The sequence below is a fragment of the Mus pahari genome, chromosome 10, assembly GCF_900095145.1.
Source record: "Mus pahari chromosome 10, PAHARI_EIJ_v1.1, whole genome shotgun sequence".
Classification (NCBI taxonomy): Eukaryota; Metazoa; Chordata; class Mammalia; order Rodentia; family Muridae; genus Mus; species Mus pahari.
This window is the reverse complement of record NC_034599.1, coordinates 24886341-24907699: the sequence shown is the minus strand read 5'-3', so window position 1 is coordinate 24907699 and position 21359 is coordinate 24886341. Positions and strand designations below refer to the sequence as shown.

At 44.3% G+C, this 21359-nt stretch overlaps 1 protein-coding gene across 3 annotated transcripts in view; it reads left to right on the top strand.

The window, feature by feature from the left end:
- The window catches only part of Ntm (neurotrimin), a 974869-nt gene that overhangs the window by 74318 nt on the left and 879192 nt on the right, over positions 1–21359 (top strand). The window lies entirely within an intron of this gene.

The window sequence follows — 21359 nt, the reverse complement described above, 5'->3', positions numbered from 1 at the left end:
GAGAGAGAGAGAGAGAGAGAGAGAGAGAGAGAGAGAGAGAGAGAGAGAGGAAATCTACCATCCCAGTGATGTTAGTGGTTCCAGTAATAGAGATTTGGAATGACCTGAGGGGCCAGAAACGAAAGTGAGTTGAATGATCTCAATGGAGACAATTTCAATAAAATGATAAAGACAAAAGGGACTGACCCTGAGTTGAAAGATAGAAAAAAATATGAAGTCTTGTGCTCTAGAGAAAAACTAATTGAGGAGAAGGAGTAAAAAATTGGATGGCAAAAGGGATATATTGTAAAACAAGTAGTTTTCATGGAAGATTCTTGAATGTGTCAATGAGACCATTTAAACTGGAAGAAAAGAGGAAGTGGAAATTCATGATGGACGTGGATGACAAAATAAGACAGCCACAGAAACAGGAAGGGGTTGAGGTCATGTGTGCCGGTAGGGCATTGTCTTAAAAGAGGCCTTTCTGCCCGCTAAAATGAGTGCCATAGGAGACAGTTACAGGTGTGCATGCTTGTGTGCCTGGGAGGAGAATGAGAAACATGAGGTTGCATTGACTTTGTTCTTTCCACCAAAATTAGGAAAGTGCCCATCTCAAAAATTTCCAGCAAACACTCCGGAGAGAGAAGCAGAAATGCATATTCCCATTAATCTGAAATCATAGTAGAGTGTGGTCAAAATTACGATCACAAATTTAAATCAATTATTCATATGTACTATTTATATTGACATTCTTATTGCAGACATGTTTTAATATAACATCACTTGAATTACTTATAATATTTAAGTTCCCTCTGAAGTTATTCAAATAAAATGTATGCTGCTGAGGCTGTATTGTGTTTATCCCGTGGGATGTTTATTTTAGCCCAGTGTCTGTAACCCTCAAGGTATGTGTAGAGCAGTCAGAGAGCCCAAGAATTAATCATCAGTGCCTACTTACACATCCACCCATTCATGTTTTGAGGCTGTCTTGGCTGCTGTGGCTGCATGGAGCATTTTATAAAAGGACGAATGTGAGAAAAAAATACATTTTCTTTCGTGTCAAGGATAAGAAAAAGAAAGTAGAATGGGGAAGATCACAAACCTGGAAAGTCCTTGTCCAGATTGGGTAAGTCTCTTTGGTTTCCCCAAGGTAGCATCGGAGCGTTGTGGGTGTGATGGAGAGGCACATTCTCTGCGTGTCAGCACTGAGATGGCATATGGTAAGCAGTCACTGAGTGTGGGAGTGGGAGAGAAAGATGTGGAAGCTGTTGAGAGGTATAATAATGTAAATGACAAGGAAATATTTGATTTGCTCATTTTTCTAAATGATGGACCTGGCAGATTCTAAAAATTCTTGTAAGATGAGATTTATATATACTATCCAACCATATTGGCTTTTGGAAAACATCATATAAATCATTATGGACACAATTATTATTTTTTTTCAGAGTTAGCATACGCAAGTCAAATGTTGCTCCCCCTTCTTTTCATAAAGTTTTCTTGCCCTGCCTACTCATTAGCCTTCTGTCTGGGGGCTGACTGGTCCTTACAAGGACAGACAGAAGTAACGGTGAAGAAGATGTTACAAGACTGGAGAGATAACTTGTTGGACAAACGCATGAAGTACAAGCCTGATGGCCTGAGTTCAGATCCCTAGAAGCTAAATAAAAGCCAGGTGTAATAGCTCATGTGCCTGTACTCTTAGCTTGCTCTAGTGGGAAGATAAGATGCGGGGGTTAGAGGAAACCATAGGTGAATATATAGGGAGTGGATGATTTCCTGTGTGAGTGGACACTGTGGACATGAGAACACCCATGTCTAGGATCCTACTGCCTCAGACTCATGGGAATCTTCAAAGCTTTCCTTAGGTTTGAGTACAAATGCTAACTGTGTGCATCCATCGATTCTATCAACCAGTTTTCTCTTCCCGGCTGACTACATCTGAGACTGCTCAACAGAGAGAGACCTCCTACAGAGACTGGTTAAGCCTGTCTCCTTATTTAGGTGTATACAATAAGCCTGTGGCCTTGAATCAGATGTCTAAGATAAATGCATTGATTTTCTAGGTTGCAGCTGTTGGTGGTGTCTCCAGCAGAGTGCATGGGACACCCCATTACAGCTTGTCTGGCCATGTGTCTATTCTTTCTCTATTCCTTCTTGCACCAGGACCAGACTATACAGGATACAGTGATTGGAAAAAGAGACAGGAGAATCCCTAGATGCTTGCTCCAGCTGGCCTGGTGAACAATGAACTAAACAATAACTCTTGTCTCAAACAACGTGGAAGACAAGGACCAACTCCCAAAGTTGTCCTCTAACTTTAGCACATGCTCCTAAATGTACGTACATGCATGTATATACAGACAGACAGAGACAGACAGACAGAGACTTTATAGTCCACAATGCTGAAATGGTTACTACCTGATTTTTCTTCTAGATCTCATGATCTAAAACTTTTAAGCCATTATTGTAGTGCACCTCTGCTTTTCAGTAACTCCAAATTATGAAACACTCCCCTTAAGACATCATAGTCCTTGGCCCAGTTCCTCAAGGCTTATGGACAGAGAACTATCTACGTTCTATAGGTTTTGTAGAATAAGGTTATACCTCATTTGCAGAGTGTCTATCTATTATGGGCAAGGTCCTAGATTCCCTCAACAGAGTCAAAAAAAGAAAGAGAACATTGAAGAGACTCTCTTCAACCCATTCCCTCAAGTCCTCGGGTGACCCTGTTAGAAGTAGATGTGGGTGGGAGCAGTTTGCCTGCTGGCCAAACTGTCTCATTCAGCTCGACCTTGTAATCATCTCTCAAATTCTAGGTTCATAGAATTTCTATTGGGAAGCAGCTTCTGCATTCACATTCTTCATCTCTCCTAACTGTTCACCGTCTTCCAAAAAATCTCTGTGTCTTCTTTTCTCAAACTTTCTATTTCTCATTTTATGAGCTATTTGAATTTTGTTTTGGACAATGTATCTTGATCATCTTCACTCATCCACCAACTCCTGCCAGATCTACCCAGCCAACATAGTGTCCCAAAACAAACAAATAAACAAACAAACAAACACCCCCGATAAGTATAGGACACCAAGTGCTCGGTTCATAAAGTTTGGAGAAATTGTGTTTGTGTTCACCTAAGAGCATCATTCATACTGACTAGCTTCTCATTGTGCTAGAAGGTGGTATCCACTCTACCAGCAGAATCAAGTACTCTTACCCCTTGTGGAACCTGCAAGCTACAATAATGACCAGCCCATCAAGACATGCTCGCTAGAGCAATAGTGGCAACGATGTCATGAGAGTAACCACCCACATTCTACTTGGAGTTAAGCCCTGCTCTGAAAGTTGAAATGCATACTTGATACTATTATCAAGCCCAGAATCCTAGGTCTAATCAGATCATAGTCTCTAGGGAAGCACTTACAACTATTATCCAGCTAAGTGGGCACAGCAGTCAAAATACTCTTAATGACTTATAGTTATACTCATAGATTAGTGTCGCATATCTCTCAGCCCTATCAGAGAAGCTTCGATTCCCAGTAGATGACAAGTAACACAGAAAGTCACAACTGGTTAAGGTATAGACAAAAAGAGACGAGAATGCTCAGCTTCAAATGGACATCTGTAACATAGTCCTTCCTCCCAGGGCTCAGGAATCATTGTAGAAGGAAGAACAGAAAGGCTGTCTGTCATGGGCAGAGATGGGAGACAGCAAGGAAACAATGCTTTCCGGGCACAGCAGGACAGCTACCCTCCAAAGCTCACCCAAAGTCCTCCTGCTGCCCTAAGCAATCCTGTGATTCAGGGTCTGGTTTCAGATCACCTCTAGGTACTATGTGTACATGTAACCAACGTCAGTGACTTGCATCTTAACAAAGTTAACAAAGATTGGAAATCCAAAGGATTTAATCTCAAAGGTCCAAACACTTTTAGGACTCTTTTCTTACTGTCTTCTAGCATGTTCCCAGGAAGCATATCATAATTTGCATAGGCCCCAGTTGCTGCAGGAATCCAAGCTGAAAGTCACTTCATAGTTAACAGTCTAATTGCATTCAAAGACATGTTGCAAACTCAGACTTAATCATGGATGAGTAAAAAAATAAATATTGAAGTGCAATTCAATGCTGAGAGTCAGCAACAGAGGTTCATGGAGATCTGTTGTGGTTCCTGGGAATTTATTTACAGCAGAGCTCTAGACACTGCTATTCAGCTTCTAAACTAACCAATCAGATTAGGGTTAGGGCAGAGCTCTAACACCTGCTGGGACAGAGTGCAAATGAGTATAACCATGCAATCTAGGTTATCATGGAGAAATTTGAAGAAGATATGATGTGTCGAGTGATGTGAATTTACAGTGCTCTCCATAAGTGCCTTACCTAACCCCATTGCAGTATCCATTAAGCCCCACCCACTCCTACTCCCTGCCTTGGAGCAGATGTGGGTAGTAGAAACCAGATGTGTATTGACATGGGGCAACTTATTTGGGGCTTATCCTGTGTTGTACCTACTGGGAAGAAATATGTCAAGTTCTTTGCTCCCATTAGCTAGTAGAAAGCAGGAGGGGAATATTGTTACCAGAGATGGAGCTGCACAGACCTTGGCCAGAAAAGCAAAGCAAACAAACAAACAAACAACAACAACAACAACAAAACAGTCTTAGGAACCTCAGCCTACCTCCAGAGATAAATACACAGGCAAAAGCACCAAGTAGCTGGCTGCTTGGTAGGAGTGTTGGTAAAATACTTCATAGTTCAGAAGCCACAGGAGGGTGTGGGGTGCCACAGTTATGAAACTTTTGAAGGAAGTGATAATGATATCTAGTAAGAGTGTCCAAGTCAATGTCACCCACTCTGTTATTAAAGGTGCAGCCTCCTTCTACCCCCTTTAGTACCTCTATATCCTTTTTTTGTACCTAGTTGAGATGCGATCTGCAGACAACTACATCTATTGAATCCCTGCCTTATGCCAAATACTGTCCCATGTGATGTTTTGTGTGCTCAGAAAAGCCCTCTTCAGTGACTAATGTTGGCATAGACATCCTCAGAGAAGTTGAGTTGATCATCAAAAATAACACAGACATAAGGATAGGAACAGATTTCCATCAGGCCTCACTCCTGACCACACCCACACAAAGCTGAAACCTCCCTGACAGGCATTGTCGCCACCTATGACTAGGGCTACATCAGGCACGCGAAATAACCAAAACCAGTTATTTTTGCTTTAAATACTTGGCACTTTGGTCTGATCTATGCTAAACTTACACTCACTAGCATAGACGGCAAGCTGCTCCATCATAGTTGACTATGAGAGGTCCTCCAGTCTATAAGGACTCCTAGGTGATACTAGCACAATTTGGTTTGTAGTGGTACAGAAGGAAGGATGGGGATCCCCTGGAGAGTTGCTTAGAAACAAGACAAAGGATGGGGGTGATACCTTTTTCCTTGGATCCTCCCCAGTGTTTAAACCTCATAGTATCTTTTCAGGCTTCCCACCTTCAGGAGAGAGAGAGAGAGGGAGAGAGAGAGAGAGAGAGAGAGAGAGAGAGAGAGAGAGAGAGAGAGAGAGAGATCCCTTCCCTTCCTTTTTTACTTGGACCCTGATGGATTTGAGTTGTCTCTTCAGAGGCTCCCAAATCCCGGCTCTAATTTCAATTAGAGTCCTCTCTGTGGCAGAGCAGGAGTGGGCTGGGGCTGCAGAATCAATTCCTAATCCCCACATTAGCGCTGATTCATCTCTTTCCTGAGCTCCACCATCAGCAGCTCTTTGGGGAAGGTGGGGGGTGGGGAGTGGGGGGATTGAGCTATCTTTCAGAAGAATAAATATAGTTTGTTTGTATTTGTATTTGTTTCCATGCTGAATTCTGATTGCATCCCGCACCGTGACACCACAATTATTATTAATTTCCCCCGTCTGCTCTTTCGATTCTGGCTGCCACAAAGACGCGATGATGGATAATGTTAGATGTGGTAATTGGATGAGTTGGGGGAAAGAGAAGAGAGGAGAGACAGATGTTTCATTATGAGATTGCTCATCTCCGTTTGGGCCTCTGGAGCAGAGGCCTCAAATGCGCAGCCTTCCGACCATGCACCTAGGATAGGGAGCGATCCCGGCAGGCGCTCCACCGGCCTGTCCTACTTCCGAAGCTTTGTTCCAATTATTGTCCTTGTACTTCTGTGTCTTATGCAGCCGAGCTCTGCACTTATTTCTGGTGAATGCAGATAAGATGGAACCCAGGTAGCAGAACAGTCCCGATTCTCACTTGCGTGGAGACCTATCCAACTCTACCCATGGTGAGCCCCTGCCTCGCGGAGCACCTACACTGTCTACATAGTACTTGAGGACTGGAGCCTACACAGGAGGGTATGACAGTCCTACTGAGCCCCAGATCTCGGTGATAAAGAGACTTCTCTGCTCTGGGGAGCTGAAAAGTACCTTTTCTCTGGACCCTCCCAGACATGGACTGCCCTTGCCCTTGTCTTGTCCCATCTGTAGTCAGAGACCAATTCACTGATGTGTCAGTTTCTCTTGTGACTCATGTCTGTGTCTGCATTCTGATCTATCTTCACCATCAGTAGCATTATTGTCCAATGACCCATGCTTAGCCAGCCCACTGCCAGTCACAGTCAGATCTGAAGAAGGATGGCAAGGGGAGGCCATGTTTTATGACTAGATCTCCAGGCACGAGATGAGGCCCTTCCTAGGGCCAAAACATGTCATACTCCCAGGAAAGACTGTTAGCTCAGAAAGGAAGCAGATGTTTTCCTTCTTTGGGGATCCAGAAGGATGGACTGTACTGTGAACAGAACTCTCATTCATAAGGGGAAAGTGGAATTGCTACTTTCTGACAACCCTTCTCCCTGTCTAGACCATGGGTACAGGACATGTGGAAGAAGAAGGGTTACTGTAGGCCAGAAATAGCTACCTTGTCCTGATGTTGTCCCTCTGGGTGTAACAATAAAGGAACCTTGGACTTCAGACTTGACAGAGAGTGAAGGCTTTCTGCTAACAGGCTAGTGATGTTGATGACCCAGAACACACAAGACAACATCACTGAATGCTAATGACTGTCTGTCTTGTTGGGCAAGAAGTTGCAGGACTGGAGCTATGGTTTCCAGTCTGTTATGTGTCATACATAGACTTCTTTAAAATGCCCTTCTTTCTGCTTTGGGTAGAGGCTTTGTTTCCCCCACAGCAAAGATGCCAGGGGGCAGTAGTGAGGGCCTGTTTCACAGGGGAAGAAATGCATACTATAGTGAGCAGGAAGCAGCCAGAAAACAAAGGACGGTGAGCACTGAGGGAGTGGCTGGGGAGAGACTTCCTCTAGGGACCCTGAGCTATAAAGTGGCACAGTCAGATTAGGTGCTTACATTTATTTTTTTTCTCATCAGCACGGTCGCTGTTGCTGGTAATGGAGCTGCCGTGCAGTAACTCATGCATGAGATTAGCTACAGTGAGAGGCCAGCCAGCAAGCCACTGGTGGCTGAGAGCACAGGTCAGAGAGACCTGAGGGCAGCCAGGTGTGATGCCTCCTCACTTGTATGGGATTCAGCAGGGATAAGGAGACAGGACTAAGATTGTGAATTTATAGTCAGGGAAAATGGCCCTAGGGTAACCACAGTCCAGCTTCCTCATTCTAAAAAATCATGGGGCTGAGATCCAAAGTGATGAGGGGACTGGCCTGAAGACACATGGCAAGCAGACAGCAGAGCTAGGCCCAGTGGTAGCCCCTGTTTGTCTCACCTGCAGGTGGGCCATAGGGGCCAGGATTGCAAGGGCATATGGGCTGCAGAGCCAAATGATGGGATCTGGTATCGCTCAGATCAGCATCTCTGTCATCTTTCCCATAAAACCCTCTCTTCGAATTCTCTCTCTCTCTCTCTCTCTCTCTCTCTCTCTCTCTCTCTCTCTCTCTCTCTCTCNGTGTGTGTGTGTGTGTGTGTGTGTGTGTGTGTGTGTGTGTGTATGCAGAAGCTTGTCAGCTGCAGCAGGTGTGCGGGCTGATCAAGTCTTCCCCACAAGGGACCTCAGTGTCCTTCGAAGCCTGCCTTGTGTTATTTGTGTACTCTGCAGGTGGAAAAGCTTGTCTCGACAACTGAACCACTGGTAGTTCACCTTGGTGTTCAGTTAGTCTGAGTGAGCCTTAAAGGATTCTTCTGCCTCCTGCCTCCACTCTCCATCCCTTACCCTATCCCCAACAAGGACTGCATTTGAAGACCTGGCATCTGAGGTTTCCAGGCAAGCTTTAGCCAAGGTCAGGACCCAAAGGAACTATTGCTGTCAGTCTCAAGCTGGATTACAACTTCCTTTCTCCCTTTCCTGCCTGTACCCAGGGAGAGTACCTCATTATGTCTTTCAAGCCGCATCATCTACATGGTCTCCTGGAACAGTTTCTCGGGTTCTCAGCTACCGTATATGCTAGTATGTTCTCCCTGTGCGTGTCAAGGCTTCTCCCCAGCCTGCTTTCCGTTTATCCATCCAGTAATGAGGAAGAAAAACAAGGTTCACCAGCAGGCCTAGAGTTGAGGGATTTGTCGTGAGAATTGTGTTTCTTTGAAAAAACACAGAGATATTATAGGAATGTGGTTTCATTTTCTTCCCAGGGGTGGGATATGGGGCTGCTTCCGACTGTCCATAGCGGCTACGATTCACCTCATGCTCTAGGAGGGGTGCAATTGTGTTAGATGTAGATAGTTTTCTGCAATTGTGTGGTTTGAAATTCTGGGGACTTTTCAGAGGCAGGGCGGGTTGTTGTGTGTGGTTGTTGGTTGGTTGCTGTTGGTTAGTGTTTGTTAAGTAATCATGTGCAAAGAAGAAGAAAAAAGAAATTAGATATCCGGATGGTGAAGATTAAACTTGCCCCAAGGAACTTGATGCCCCTATCATCAGGAAGTAGTCGAAAGGTAACATCATTGCCTCCTTTCCCCTCTATCCCTTTTTGCTTTATCCTCAGCTCGCGTTAGGGGATGGAAATGGTGGAAGAAAAGGGGTAGAGAAGGGTGAGTCAAAGAAGAACCCACAGAGTAGGCCAGGCTGGCTACAGGAATTCTCACTTGGTTGTTGGGGCCACTCATATGCTCCTGGACAGAGCCCCTCCCTTCATTCTGGGCCTGTTCTCCAGAACAGCCCCTCCCCTTCTTGTTTGACTTATTTATTTTAATGGTGCCAGTTCTAGGTGGCCCAGGATTGGGCATTACTTCCAGGCAGCCTCGCTCAGTGTATCCACACTGACTGGTGCCTCTGATATTAGCATGAGTTTTGCTATTGACTATGCCCCTTGTTAGGAGGGAAAGGATATTTCAGGTTTTAATGTCAGCCCTGACAACAAATGGATCCTGGGTCTAATGGTTTTAAATAGAAGTTGTAACTTAAAATCACTGGGGTTGAGGTGGGGGTGGGAGGTAGAGAGAGAACTCAAAAGTTAGAAACACTTTCAGATCTGGCAAAGGACCTGATTTTAGTTCCTAATATCCACATTGAGGGCTTCACAACTTCAGCTCCTGAAGAATCTAAACTATTTTCTGGACTCCAAGGGCACCTGCATTTGTGTGTGTGTGTGTGCGTGTGCGCGTGCGTGTGTGTGTGTGTGTGTGTGTGTGTGTGTGTGTGTGTGTGTGTGTTTGCTTAGGCCCTACTTTCAGTTAAGTATTAGGATATCTGAGGAGTCCAGCTAATTTTTCTAGATGTGGAATGTGGATTTAGGGCTGAGGACTATTGGAATAGATGTCTTTTCTGAGGAGCTGGGGAGGTGATTTTCTGGAAGAATGAGAACCTTGTTTGAATTCTAGTATTGACTTAGAATGTTGGCTATGATAATGAATTTCTATAACTCCAGTGCCGTGTGGGGGATAGGAGGTAACTGGGTCTTACTGGCTACCCTCCTGTCTCCAAGTTCACTGAGAGACTCTGTCCCTAAGAGAAGAGACAGACAGAGAGGATACCCAACAACCTCCTCTGGTCTTTGCAATACATACACCATGCACATACTATATAGTCACAATATTACACATACACGTACACATGCACACACACACACACACACACACACATCTAAAAATTGTCAGAAATGTTTGCTGAATAAATGAAACTTTATCACTAGAATGTCATGGTAGAGAAATGGGGGAACAGAGTAGGTGGGCTCTGGCAGTTCTTAGAAAATGCTTCACAGAGCCTGTGCTCATTTCATATGATCTCCATACCTGAAACTTGATCTGTATCATTCGTTTATGGAAGGAGTTCAAACTTCCTTATTCTAAACTAAGAGCAAAAGCCACTGCTTCTATGTCTTAACTTAGCAAAACATAAGTGAGAGTATCCATGTCTAGAAAGACCAAGACTTCATTAAGTATTTCCTCAGCAGCACCAAGTGCCAACTAAATGAATACCTAGACTCCAGTGTGCCTGGGTCTGACGTTTGAAGGGTAAACACTTGGATCTTCAGTCTGAACAGGCAAACCAAACAGATGCATGAGGTAGAGATTCATAGATGAGTGTTTTCTCTGAGTGTTTTTAAGGTGTGCATTACATGGTTCAGATAATTAGAGAAGACAGCATAACATCAGGTGCTAATTATGCAGTGCAAAGAGTAATGTTCAAGGAGAGGAGAAAGAGAAGTCACCATGAGCTGAGGGATCTCAAGAAAACTCCATAGAGGAAGGGGATGAAAATGGGCCCGAAGGGGACTCTTCTGTAGACACAGGGAAGCCTGGACAAGGCTCAAGTGTGCAATCTCTAAGTGGGCACATGTACCCAAGACAATCTTAAAGATAATCCTCGTTGGAGCAGAAGGCACTCAGAGGAAGAAATACGAAGTTCATGTTACAGATGGAGGATGGCTAAGTTACAAAGGATTCTGAGGAACTGGTCCAGGAGGTAGCTAGAAGCTGGAATGTGATGCAGGGATCCTGTGATGAGCATAGGTTATAGAACTGATTCTGACTACAGTGTGTGTGAAAGATGACCAGAGAAGTGGCTGGCAGCCCCTTATGAGGGATGCCTGGGTCATTTAAGCATGGATTCACTGGGTTCTGGCCCTTCGTGTTCATGAAGGAGGAATATCATGCTGATTTAAAAGGCAACACTTCCAGGAGAGGACCCAGGGAAGCTTAAGACATCTATCTGCCTCTCCTTCACTTCTGCTCACCTGTGCTGGGGACCACCATGCTTCCTCCCTTTCCTCATAGGAGGGACTTTAAACTCTTGAGTTGGTACCTTGGCTAGTACCTCATTGAGAAGGGGTGGGGAGGTATGGGGAGCTTGATTCTATTTTATCACTGTCAAGTCTTGTGAACGTTTGGTGTTTTCTGGGTTTAATGGGCTGAGAAATGGAAACACAGTGGGTGGCTGTGGCTGGACTCCCAGTTTGCTGCCTTGCTGCCTGAGTGCCTGAACAGCATCTGTGACTCCCTGAGCTCTCCTATGGCCCACTTGCATTTCTTGCTAGATCATTCCATTGACGTTCTGAGGTGTGGGAGGTGGGAGTGGTATCTTAGAAGCCATCCCCAATCCTAGGAACTTAGCAGACGGCTGCTTGCTTCTGGTGCATGTCTACCTTGAACAACCTGGGAGGAGGCTTTTTGATGCAGGTAGCATGTTCACATATGAAGAAAAGGGTAGCCAGTATCTCTTGAAATCTCATAAAGACAAGAGACGGTACATGAAAACCTCTGTTGCATAGTAGGTGCTCCATGAAAAGTCAGTATGAACACAGGCAGTCACTCCCATCCTTAGGAAGACCCTGTGGTCAGAAGGGCCTTTTAGCTTTGTCAATGCCTCTTGGCTAATTAAAGACTTCAATATGAGCCCAGCTCCCCTGAGTTTCCTCAGATATCTACCTAGATTATCCAAAGCTCCTATACCCTCCACTTGGTGCCTAGACAATGCCAGACAGGCAAGTTCCCAAATGTCTGTGTGGAGCTTTTATTGTCTGAATGATGGACGATGCAACTAAATTCAATAAACTTCAAGAGACAGAGGAATAACCAGCTCCCTGGCAAAGCAACCCTTTGGGGCTGTGTAATTGTCAGCATCCTCAGAGATGAAGGCACATGGGACTCTGTTAGGATGCATTTCCACTGTCTACAACTCAGGGATGCTGACTCCCCAATAGGAAAGTCCTATTTGGGGGCTGGTGGAGTTTCTGAATCTCTGAGATTCCTCTCCTGCTTACAACACCCTCCTGTGATTTTTGATATGGGATATAAAGCCAGGCCACCAGCCCTTAAGCTGCCCAAGGAGAGGAACATCTCCTCCACGTGGAGGTGGACGCAGGAAGCATACAGTGTTTGGAAGACTAGAAAATAAGCCAAGAGAGGAGAAACCCTATTTCTGCACCTGCCTTCTACATATCTTATAAGGAGAAGAGCTACTAAGGCAATAAATGATGCTGAGAGACCTGCCGTAGCCCGCAGGAGCTCATAGGCAGTTATTGCTGGGTACCACAATCCAAGTATGAGCTGCCCGTTAATATTATATTCTGCGGGAAGATCAGGGGCTCTTTTTTTTCTCTAAAAGTAGAAAAAGAAAGTCAAAGGGACAGACGTACGAGAAAGGAAACCTTATTCCTAACTCAACCAGGTAAGTGACCAAGGAACCAAAGTGGTTCGTCAGATAGCCACACGCCCGCAATCCTCAGATAACCACACGCCCGCAAAGCATCAAGGAATGTCCACCCACTTTGGTTCACTTGCTGTTGGCATTGCATCTTAGAGTGTTGGCTGCTTACAGAGATGCATTAGACTAGGGAGACCACAAAATCCAGAAATTCATCCCTAATGGTTCAGGAGGTGCAGAAGTCCAAGACGCCTGCATTTTACATATCCACCCACACACCCCCCCACACACACAATCTTTCCTTCTGAAACAGATTCCATTATATAACACAGGTTGGTAGCAAAAATGACCATCCTCCTGCCTCAGTTTTCTAAGTAGCACAAATTATGAACACTCACTACCATCTACCTTTCTCACCTTCAATTTAGTTATTTACTTGCTTTATTGTGATGCTAGAAATCAACTTCAGAGCCTTACCTATGACAGCAAGCATCCTGTCTCTGAGCTGTAACCCAGCTGCTTTACAGGGGCCTCATTTGAAGGAAAGAATGACTTAGTCATATCTCACAGGTCCCACCTGCTAATACTACAGTTTCCAGTATATACATTTGGGACGAACGCCAAGAAATGCTCGCGGACATGCTCAAAGCGACGCAAGTGTCTCAGGCTTTATAACTGTGGCTTCTATATCCATTTTGAGAGCTTGAAGCATCGTCTATATCCATTTTGAGGCTTCCCAGCATCGTCTCCAGTCCTTTGAAGAGCAGTGTGATGGTGCTGATGTCCACCTCATTTTACCTCACCAGGGTACAGTGAGGTCCTACTCTGTGCAAAGAAGAACTGGAGGAGTCCTCTGAGAGTGACACACAATGTTTAGGCTGCCTGCACCAGGCTGAGCTGAGGTGCTCATCTCTCCTCTCCATCCTTCTTACTCCTTCTCAGCCTTCTCTGGGGTTACATCTGTGCCTTTTCCCCCACTGCAGACAGTCTCCGTGTTTAGAAATATTTCCCCCCTTTGGCTTTTCCTGGGCAAACATCCTTAGCTTACCCGTATTATATAGTTTTCCTCCTTTCCTCTTTTAGAGAAATCTTTTCTTTCCTCCCTCCTCTGTCTCTGAAAGGCCATGACAATCACCTTCTCACCCACTGTCCCCTGAGTCCAGACACCCACCCTGCCTCCCTTTACTTGCTTTCTGAATTAGAACCATGGCCAGGGATTATGTTGGCTGAGGTGAGGGAGGTAGAGAGTTTATATCCATCCAAGCAAGCACACAGTTTGCAGATGCAATAAATTTGAGGAAGTTGTCTCTGTGGGCACTGTGTATGCAAGGAGTGGAGGGGAGAGGATGCGAAGCTGAAGCTGCAGAGAATGAGGCAGGTCTCAGGAATTAATGTCATCCCAAGCAAGCCTCCATCTGCCTCCTCATTTGGTATGAGGCTGGGGCCACAGAGAGGAGGAAAAAAAAAAATCACCTGCATACTCATCCTGTATTTGGCATAGTTTAAATAATTTTAAATGAAACTGTCAGCCTTAAGCTCTGAAATGTGCCTCCAGCAAAAGATAAACACAGAGAGAAGACAGGGCTGCTGAAGGGGGGGGGGGGGAGAAGACATCACAATCTTTAATATTTTTAATCAGCCTGTCTTCCTCAAACAGGAAACCTTGTTGCAGATACTCTTGCAGACTATAAATTTTCTGATTTTGTGTGTGCACTGTTCAATGCTGGTGCGATAGTTCCATTTCAGAGGCTCAGCAAGACTGAAAAATCTCTGCTTGGCATCTGCTGGGCCAGTCAAAGCATCAGGTGCTGTCAGTGGATGGCTCAGTAATGGACCTAAAATCTACAAATGTAAAGCAGCAGCTGCAGCCAGCCTGGTGGGTGTGCATGACTTGGCCTCACACTGAGAGTCGGGGAGGTGCGGCAGACAGGCAGTTTCACAGGAGGTAGTGGTCCACAGGCTGCACACATAGCAATCTGTGATGGGGCTGCTGTTAGAATTTTTGCTCTCAGAGACTAGCCACAGCACTGAAGCTCAGCTCACAAATGCATGACCACACAGCATTAGCACTAGGCATCACATTAGGGTCTAGAATATTGCTATAGAACTTGTTCCACAGGCAGACATTGAGCCCCTCAGTTGGCTGAAGAGGCCGCAAAGAAAAGAGAGAGAAAAAAAAAATTCAAAACTGCTTAGGGAAGGAAGGTGCACAAGTGTGGCTCAAAGTCAAAGAGGACTTTGTTGAAGGTTGGGATCACATGGAGGACTGAACCCGTGGCTGATGGAGCAGCGGTAAGAAGGGTCTCAATTTCATGCATCTCAGTTCTAAAGGCAACAACAGCACAGTTAGAATAAAGAATCCTTAGTCAGATAGAGGGGTGAGAGCTGCATTAATCACTTTTCCATTGCTATAATGATATACATGGTGCAATCAACTTATTAATAAAAAAGGTTTTAGTTCATTGGTGACTGGCCCCATTCCTTGGGTGCACCTGGACTGAGTGAGACACTGGCAAGGAGAGATTCTCTTGCACAAAACATTAGTCATCCTCGATATGGTGCACCACCTTCTCTGATGTGGAAGCTGAATCCTCCTTCCCACCCTCCTCATTCAAAGCTTGTAGAAGCACAACAGGCATCCTGGTATAACAACAAAATGGCTACTTCCTCCTGGAATCCATGCCACAGCGCAGGTGGCTTGATGAACGAACGTTAAGTCTGTCTCATCTTTAAGGGAAATCATACTATGAAGAAAATGGAGGCCCCAAAGCAAGCCCAATACCAGCTTAACATTATCTTGGAATCACAGACTGCGTTTGCCTATAGGGAATAGCCTATCTACTTGTAAGGTCTTTGGGGTGATTACATTTTGAATTGGGACTCCAGTCAATGACCCTTGTCAATGCCTGGGAGGCGTATTATTCTTTCCTTTTGTTCCTTCTGAAACAGGCCTCTGTTTCTGCTAAACCTAACAGGATTTACTGGGTCTTGGATGGATTCCTCTGCTTTCCTGTCTCTGTGATTGTGGTCAGACCTGTCTCAATTCATTCAGTGCAGCATGCCAGGCGCTGTGTTGGACAATGGAGGCCCCAAGCACTGCCTAAGGTGCTTCTTCATTCATAGTTAAAAAGGCAATATTCATTTTAAGAGAATCAATATGCAACTGATTACTAATCAAAAGTTGAATGACTATTTACTGAGCCTTATCTCCATGAATGGGCGTAGTCTGGTGGGAGAATATAGTGGTGAACCCCCTTCCAGAAAAAGGGAGGGAAAGAAACCCAAATATGTAACCATAAATAAGAAAATAAAGAAACCTTGGTCAGGAGGAGGGGGAGTGTATTAGTCAGCTTTTCATTACTATACTGAAATGCATGATACGAGCAACTTGAGTAAAAAATAGTTTCAACTCATAGTCACTTTCTTTGCTCGAGGGTCAATTATGATGCAAGAGAATAGATGTGTGTGGCAGAAAAGGCTGCTTATCTCACGGAAGCTATGAAGCAAAGGAGAAAGAAAGGGGAGGAGCTCTAGACTTTGCTTTAAGGCTCTCCCCTAGTCACCTGACTTCCTCCTACTAGGCCCACGCCCACTTCTACCACCCTGAAATAAGAATGAATTGTAGATAAAATAGCAGTCAAATAGAGACGTGTAAAAAAAAAAAAAAGGCATAGGAGGGCCTAGTTCAGGGAGGAGGAGTGTGTATAGGTGGCGGTAGGGTTCTTACAAAAGAGAATCCAGGGAGCTCCCATGTTTAAACACGGAAGGGTGGACTGAGAAGATAACCCTCTGCAGCACTGACAAGAGCCCTCCCCAGCACCCAGAGATGCTAACATCATGATATCCAACTTCCAGCCTCCGGGAGAGCGAACGGTGCTTCTCTTGTTTATCAACCACACAGTCGGTGGGGTTTAGAGGTGGCAGCAGGAAGGGCCTGAGTGAGAGAACTCACTGGCCCAGATCACCACGGGAATGAGAGGATCTAGAATGGCGCTTGGGAAGGGAAGAGCTGGTGAGGTAGGAGAATAGAGAGGAGAGAGGGAGTTCTTGGCCACCAGGTGGGTGGGTGCCTTAGGCAGGCAGAGTGGTTGGTTGGCTTTACAGGCAGATAGAGCTAACCGGCAAAATCTGAAAAGGCCATTGGATGGCTGTGTCAATATCTCAGAGACCCAGCGAGGATCTCATCACTTGCTGGTGTGGATATCTGGAAGCTTAGAGGGCTTCTCCATTTAAGAAGCATTAATAAGGTACCCTGGAGAGTGTGGAGACCACCCTCCCCAATCTTCCCACTAAAATTTCAGCCATCCCCAAAATCCATTAACCCTGTGAATCTGCCCTCATTCTTGAACATACTGTGTGATTTTTTTTTTTTTTAATGACAATAAGTTACAGCCCACCACTGTTTGTACCTACAGACACTGCAGTCACCTTAAGGGCAGAGCTCAGCTAATGTGCTACTTGCATCTTTATCACTTTCGGGGTATCAGATGCTAGAACAATGTTTCAAAGTCTAAGGAGCACCAGACCAGAAGGGCTGCCTAAAAGAACCCTATCCCAAAGTTGCAAAATAAGTCGATCTGTGGTGGCCAAAGAATTTGCATTTCCAACGAGGCTCCCAGTTGGTGCTCAGGCTTCCGAGTTCAGGAATCACACTTTGAGATTTCTCTCAAGTGTGTCCATTACTTGGCTCCCTGGAGAGGCTGGCTCTGCTTCCCTGTGTATAAAGGCATCTGGTCTGGCTGCACGCGCAAATGCAAATGCCACCTCTCCAGGCTGTTAAAATGCCAGCATGGTACCACACATGAGCCTCTGTCATGGAACAGGGGCAGACATCTGCAGTGCCATCAGGGGAGTGGCCATTGACTACCATTCTGGACATGCTGTGCTAAGGGCCTTGGGTCCTGTGTGGCTCACCAGCAAGATGCCAGACAACTAGGGTTGATCCCCCTCACCTTCTTCTCTGCAGTCAAGTCAGCCCTGTCCTAAAGAGTTTGGATGGCTTCCGGGGATGCGTTTAAACTGTCTCATGGATAAATTCATCATGAAGCATCTGACTGGAGCCCAACCATTCTGTCCACAGAGAATGACACTGAGAATGGGAAATGTTCAAAATTTGTTCTGAACCTTAAGAACTTTAGCTGAGTTATAGTGTTTGTTCTTAGTAAGAAAGTCTAGATTATTAAAAGCTCTTGAAAGAGAAGCCTGAGCTCATTGGTAACCAACTGAAATTCTCTGTCTAGGTCCTATTAGCCCTCTTCCCTTTCCATTGAATACCTAGCTGTTTAGAGAGAAATGTGATAAACAACACTTTTTTTTTTTTTTTAATTTAGAAAGGGTCCTTGAGTAATAGAGGAATTTGGGACCCAACTGAAGGGTCATGCTTATAGAGTTCTGAGTCAGGCTTATGTGGGTCTGGATCAAGACTTGGTCTTCAACCCTGTCCTATTAAACATTTTTATGAACACAAGACTGAGATATTGAAGGCTCGCTGGCCTCATTTTGATTCAAAGCTTGGAAGGATGGTTAATAGCACAACAGAACTGAGTTCCAAGGGATTTTGAAAAATTCATAGAATGGGCTGGCATTTATTTTTTTATGTAAAGCAATCTTTTTAAAGCAATAAAAGAAAACTGGGCTTAGTAGCTGAAGTTAAAAAAGATATTTAGGAATATTATTTTCTAGAAAGCACCGTGCGTTGTTGGTACATTGTACCTTCCCCCGAAGTTGACAGACAAGGCTGCAGTAATAGACAAACATGTCTACAATATACTCCATCTGCAGCGTTTTAAGCAATTGGGGATTCACCGGCAAACAGAGAACTGTCCTGAGTGTCTCTGGCAATGAACAGACTGAATAATATGTCTTCTTATGAGAAACGCGAGGCAACGTGAGGCAATGAGGAATGTTAGCTGTCAGCACAGAGAGGGAAACACTAAAGATTGCCCATATTTTGAAAAGACTCTTGTGATTTCTGCTTCCAATGGCCCCAAAGGCCAAATACAAAATCAATGAATGAAGTTAGAGTTTCAAATTCCAACTTACTATAAAGATAAAAGTTTCCCGTTTTAAGCCGGGTGATGGTGGCACATGCCTTTAATCCCAGCACCTGGGAAGCAGAGGCAGGCAGATTTCTGAGTTTGAGGCCAGCCTGGTCTACAAAGTGAGTTCCAGGACAGCCAGGGCTATACAGAGAAACCCATTTTAGAATAGTCTGTAGAGGAAACAATGAGAGAGGAGAGCAGAAGAGGACGAAGAGAGTGTGGGGGCTGTAACAGGCCATACATATCTTCTGAAACCTCTCATTAAGAGCATGTCCGTGCTTCACCTTGCTTATCAGCACAGTGCTTTTGATAACCTTTGGGACATCCTCTCAGTGGCTAAATAGGGCCTCCGTGGAGGTTTGAATTAAACATGGGAGGGTGAACAATTGGACCCTCTCGGATCACACTAGTGTGAATCTTGTACCTTCCAAAGCCTCTGTATAGAAAGAGTTGTCAAGACCAACCATTTTTAATCCTTCAGATACCTTAAAAGTATTTCTCTGAATGCTTTTAAGCATCGGTGAAAGTTTTAAAGTGAGATTATTAGTTGCAAAATATGTCCGGGCCATGCAGCTAAGTGAGGGGTTACATATGAGCCAGATTCTCTGGGTGTGACATCAGGTGATCAATATCATTTCTGTGCTTAAAAGCACTTTGTAAGTTGTTTGTAGCAGATTTACCCCAATAATGATCTGGGTGGGCAGTGCTCTGGGCCAGTTCCTTCACTGTGATGAGACAACTTGTCGAATCCTCTATCAACTGCTGGATCCCAGTATCCAGGATTTCATGTCTGTACAATGTCTGGCACTTACCTGCAGTCAACAACATTTGATTTCAGAAATAAGAAGAGAAGAAAATTGCTGCAGAACTCACCTAAAGGCATGTGAGAGACATAGTTATATGTGTCATCTAATTCAGACAAAAAGAGTAGAATACAAGTTGTGAGAGGTTGGGGGCTAGGAAAAATGTAGAGGTCTTAGTCAGAATATAAGCAAGTGACTACAAAGTGACCACGTTCCGAAGATCTGAAGCTTAGCAGAGTGACTAAGGTGGATACTATTAGTGGAGTAGATTTCTTTTTTCACTTTTATTTTATGTGTACAAATGCTTCATATGTATGTATCATTTATGTATGTATGTATGTATGCATGTATTATGTATGTTTGTTTGTATGTTTGTTCACCACGAGCATACCTGGTGCCTACCAAGTCCAGAAGAGCATCGTGCTGGCTTCCCTGAAACTGGAGTTATAGTTGTGATCTGGCTTGTCGGTGTTAGCAATGAAACCTTGGTCATCTGGGAGGGTAGCCAGTGCCTTTAACCCTTGTGTTCTCTCTCTAGCCCTCTTAATATACTCTTAACATATGGCAACAGTACAAATCTTAAAAACATGCCCTCCCCATATTAGAGGTAATGGGTATGTTAGCAAACTTCACTGGAATTCAGAGTATGTATGTGCATCAGCACATTACACAGTCCACTTTGAATATACAGTTTTTACTAAACAATTATAATAAAACTGACTCAAAAAAGAGATACGAGAAGTAATAAAATGGGATATTTAAGTTAAAATGCATCCATATGCATATATGTGTGTGTGTAAACAAATTCAATATTAACTGTTAGTTCACCCAATACCTGCATACAAACATTTGTAGCAAATCTATTTGTAAATTCAAAGAGGGTGGGTGTAGATGGGATGATTCATATGAACTTCACTTGGCTCATAAAAAAAAAGAGACCTGTCTTACACCAGAATTTCATACACTCATGTAAAAGAAGAAGCTATTGAAACCACAGCATGGCTTTACTTCTGATATGCTCAGAAAGCTGAATACTATATGATTCCCCGCTTAGAACATCCTGGAAGAGGGCAAAATATACTGACAAGAATCAGCTAGCAGGCTGCAAATGAATACTAGGGAACTTGGAAATTCTCTATATTTTCATTGTGTAGGGAATTGCTTGATTATGTGTGTCTGTCTGTCTGTCTGTCTGTCTCTCTCTCTCTCTCTCTTTCTGTGTGTGTGTGTGTGTGTGTGTGTGTGTGTGTGTGTGTTCAGATGTGTATGGCTACATTAACTTGTAACCATATTCCCTCTATCTCATTTACTTCAGACAGAGCCCTTCATTGATCGAGAAATTCACTATTTTCAATGAGCCAAGTGATGTGGTTATAGGCATAGCTGACAAGGCTTGCCTTCTATATGGGTGCTGGGGATTCACACCCAGGTCCCCACACTTTCACAAATGATCTTATCTGCTGAAAGGTCTGTGCAGCACAACACTAGTTTGTTTTGAAACACATACACTCAGAGAGACACAGAATATAGAGTAAATTTTAATAGATGTAAATCATACTTCATTTTAAAAAAGAATAGAGAGAATAGTGAGAGATAGGATGGCCTTACCACGAAGCAGGAGACAAATCTGGCTTTCAAGCTGAGAATTAGGTTCAGTCAAGAAGAAGGATTAGATATTGTCTTCTGAACATTGCTTTTCTTTATTGTGTGTCCCCTCTTCCTGGATCTGTGTAGCTACCGCCTGAGGTGAAGAATGTTCTCCTATCCCAGTACTGTTCACTTCTCCCATCGCGAATGCAAGTGCCAAGAAAACCCTCTTCTCTCTCCAGCTTCCTTAAAGGGCCATAGGAAAGCTCCGCACCCCAGAGTAGGCCTGCCTCTAAGTCCCAGCCTTTATGTGTCTCTCGTGACAGTGATGATACGGGAGATTGACCTTAAGTCCCCATGGCTATATCTTTGCCCATAAAAGGAAAAAGGCATGGCTATGAA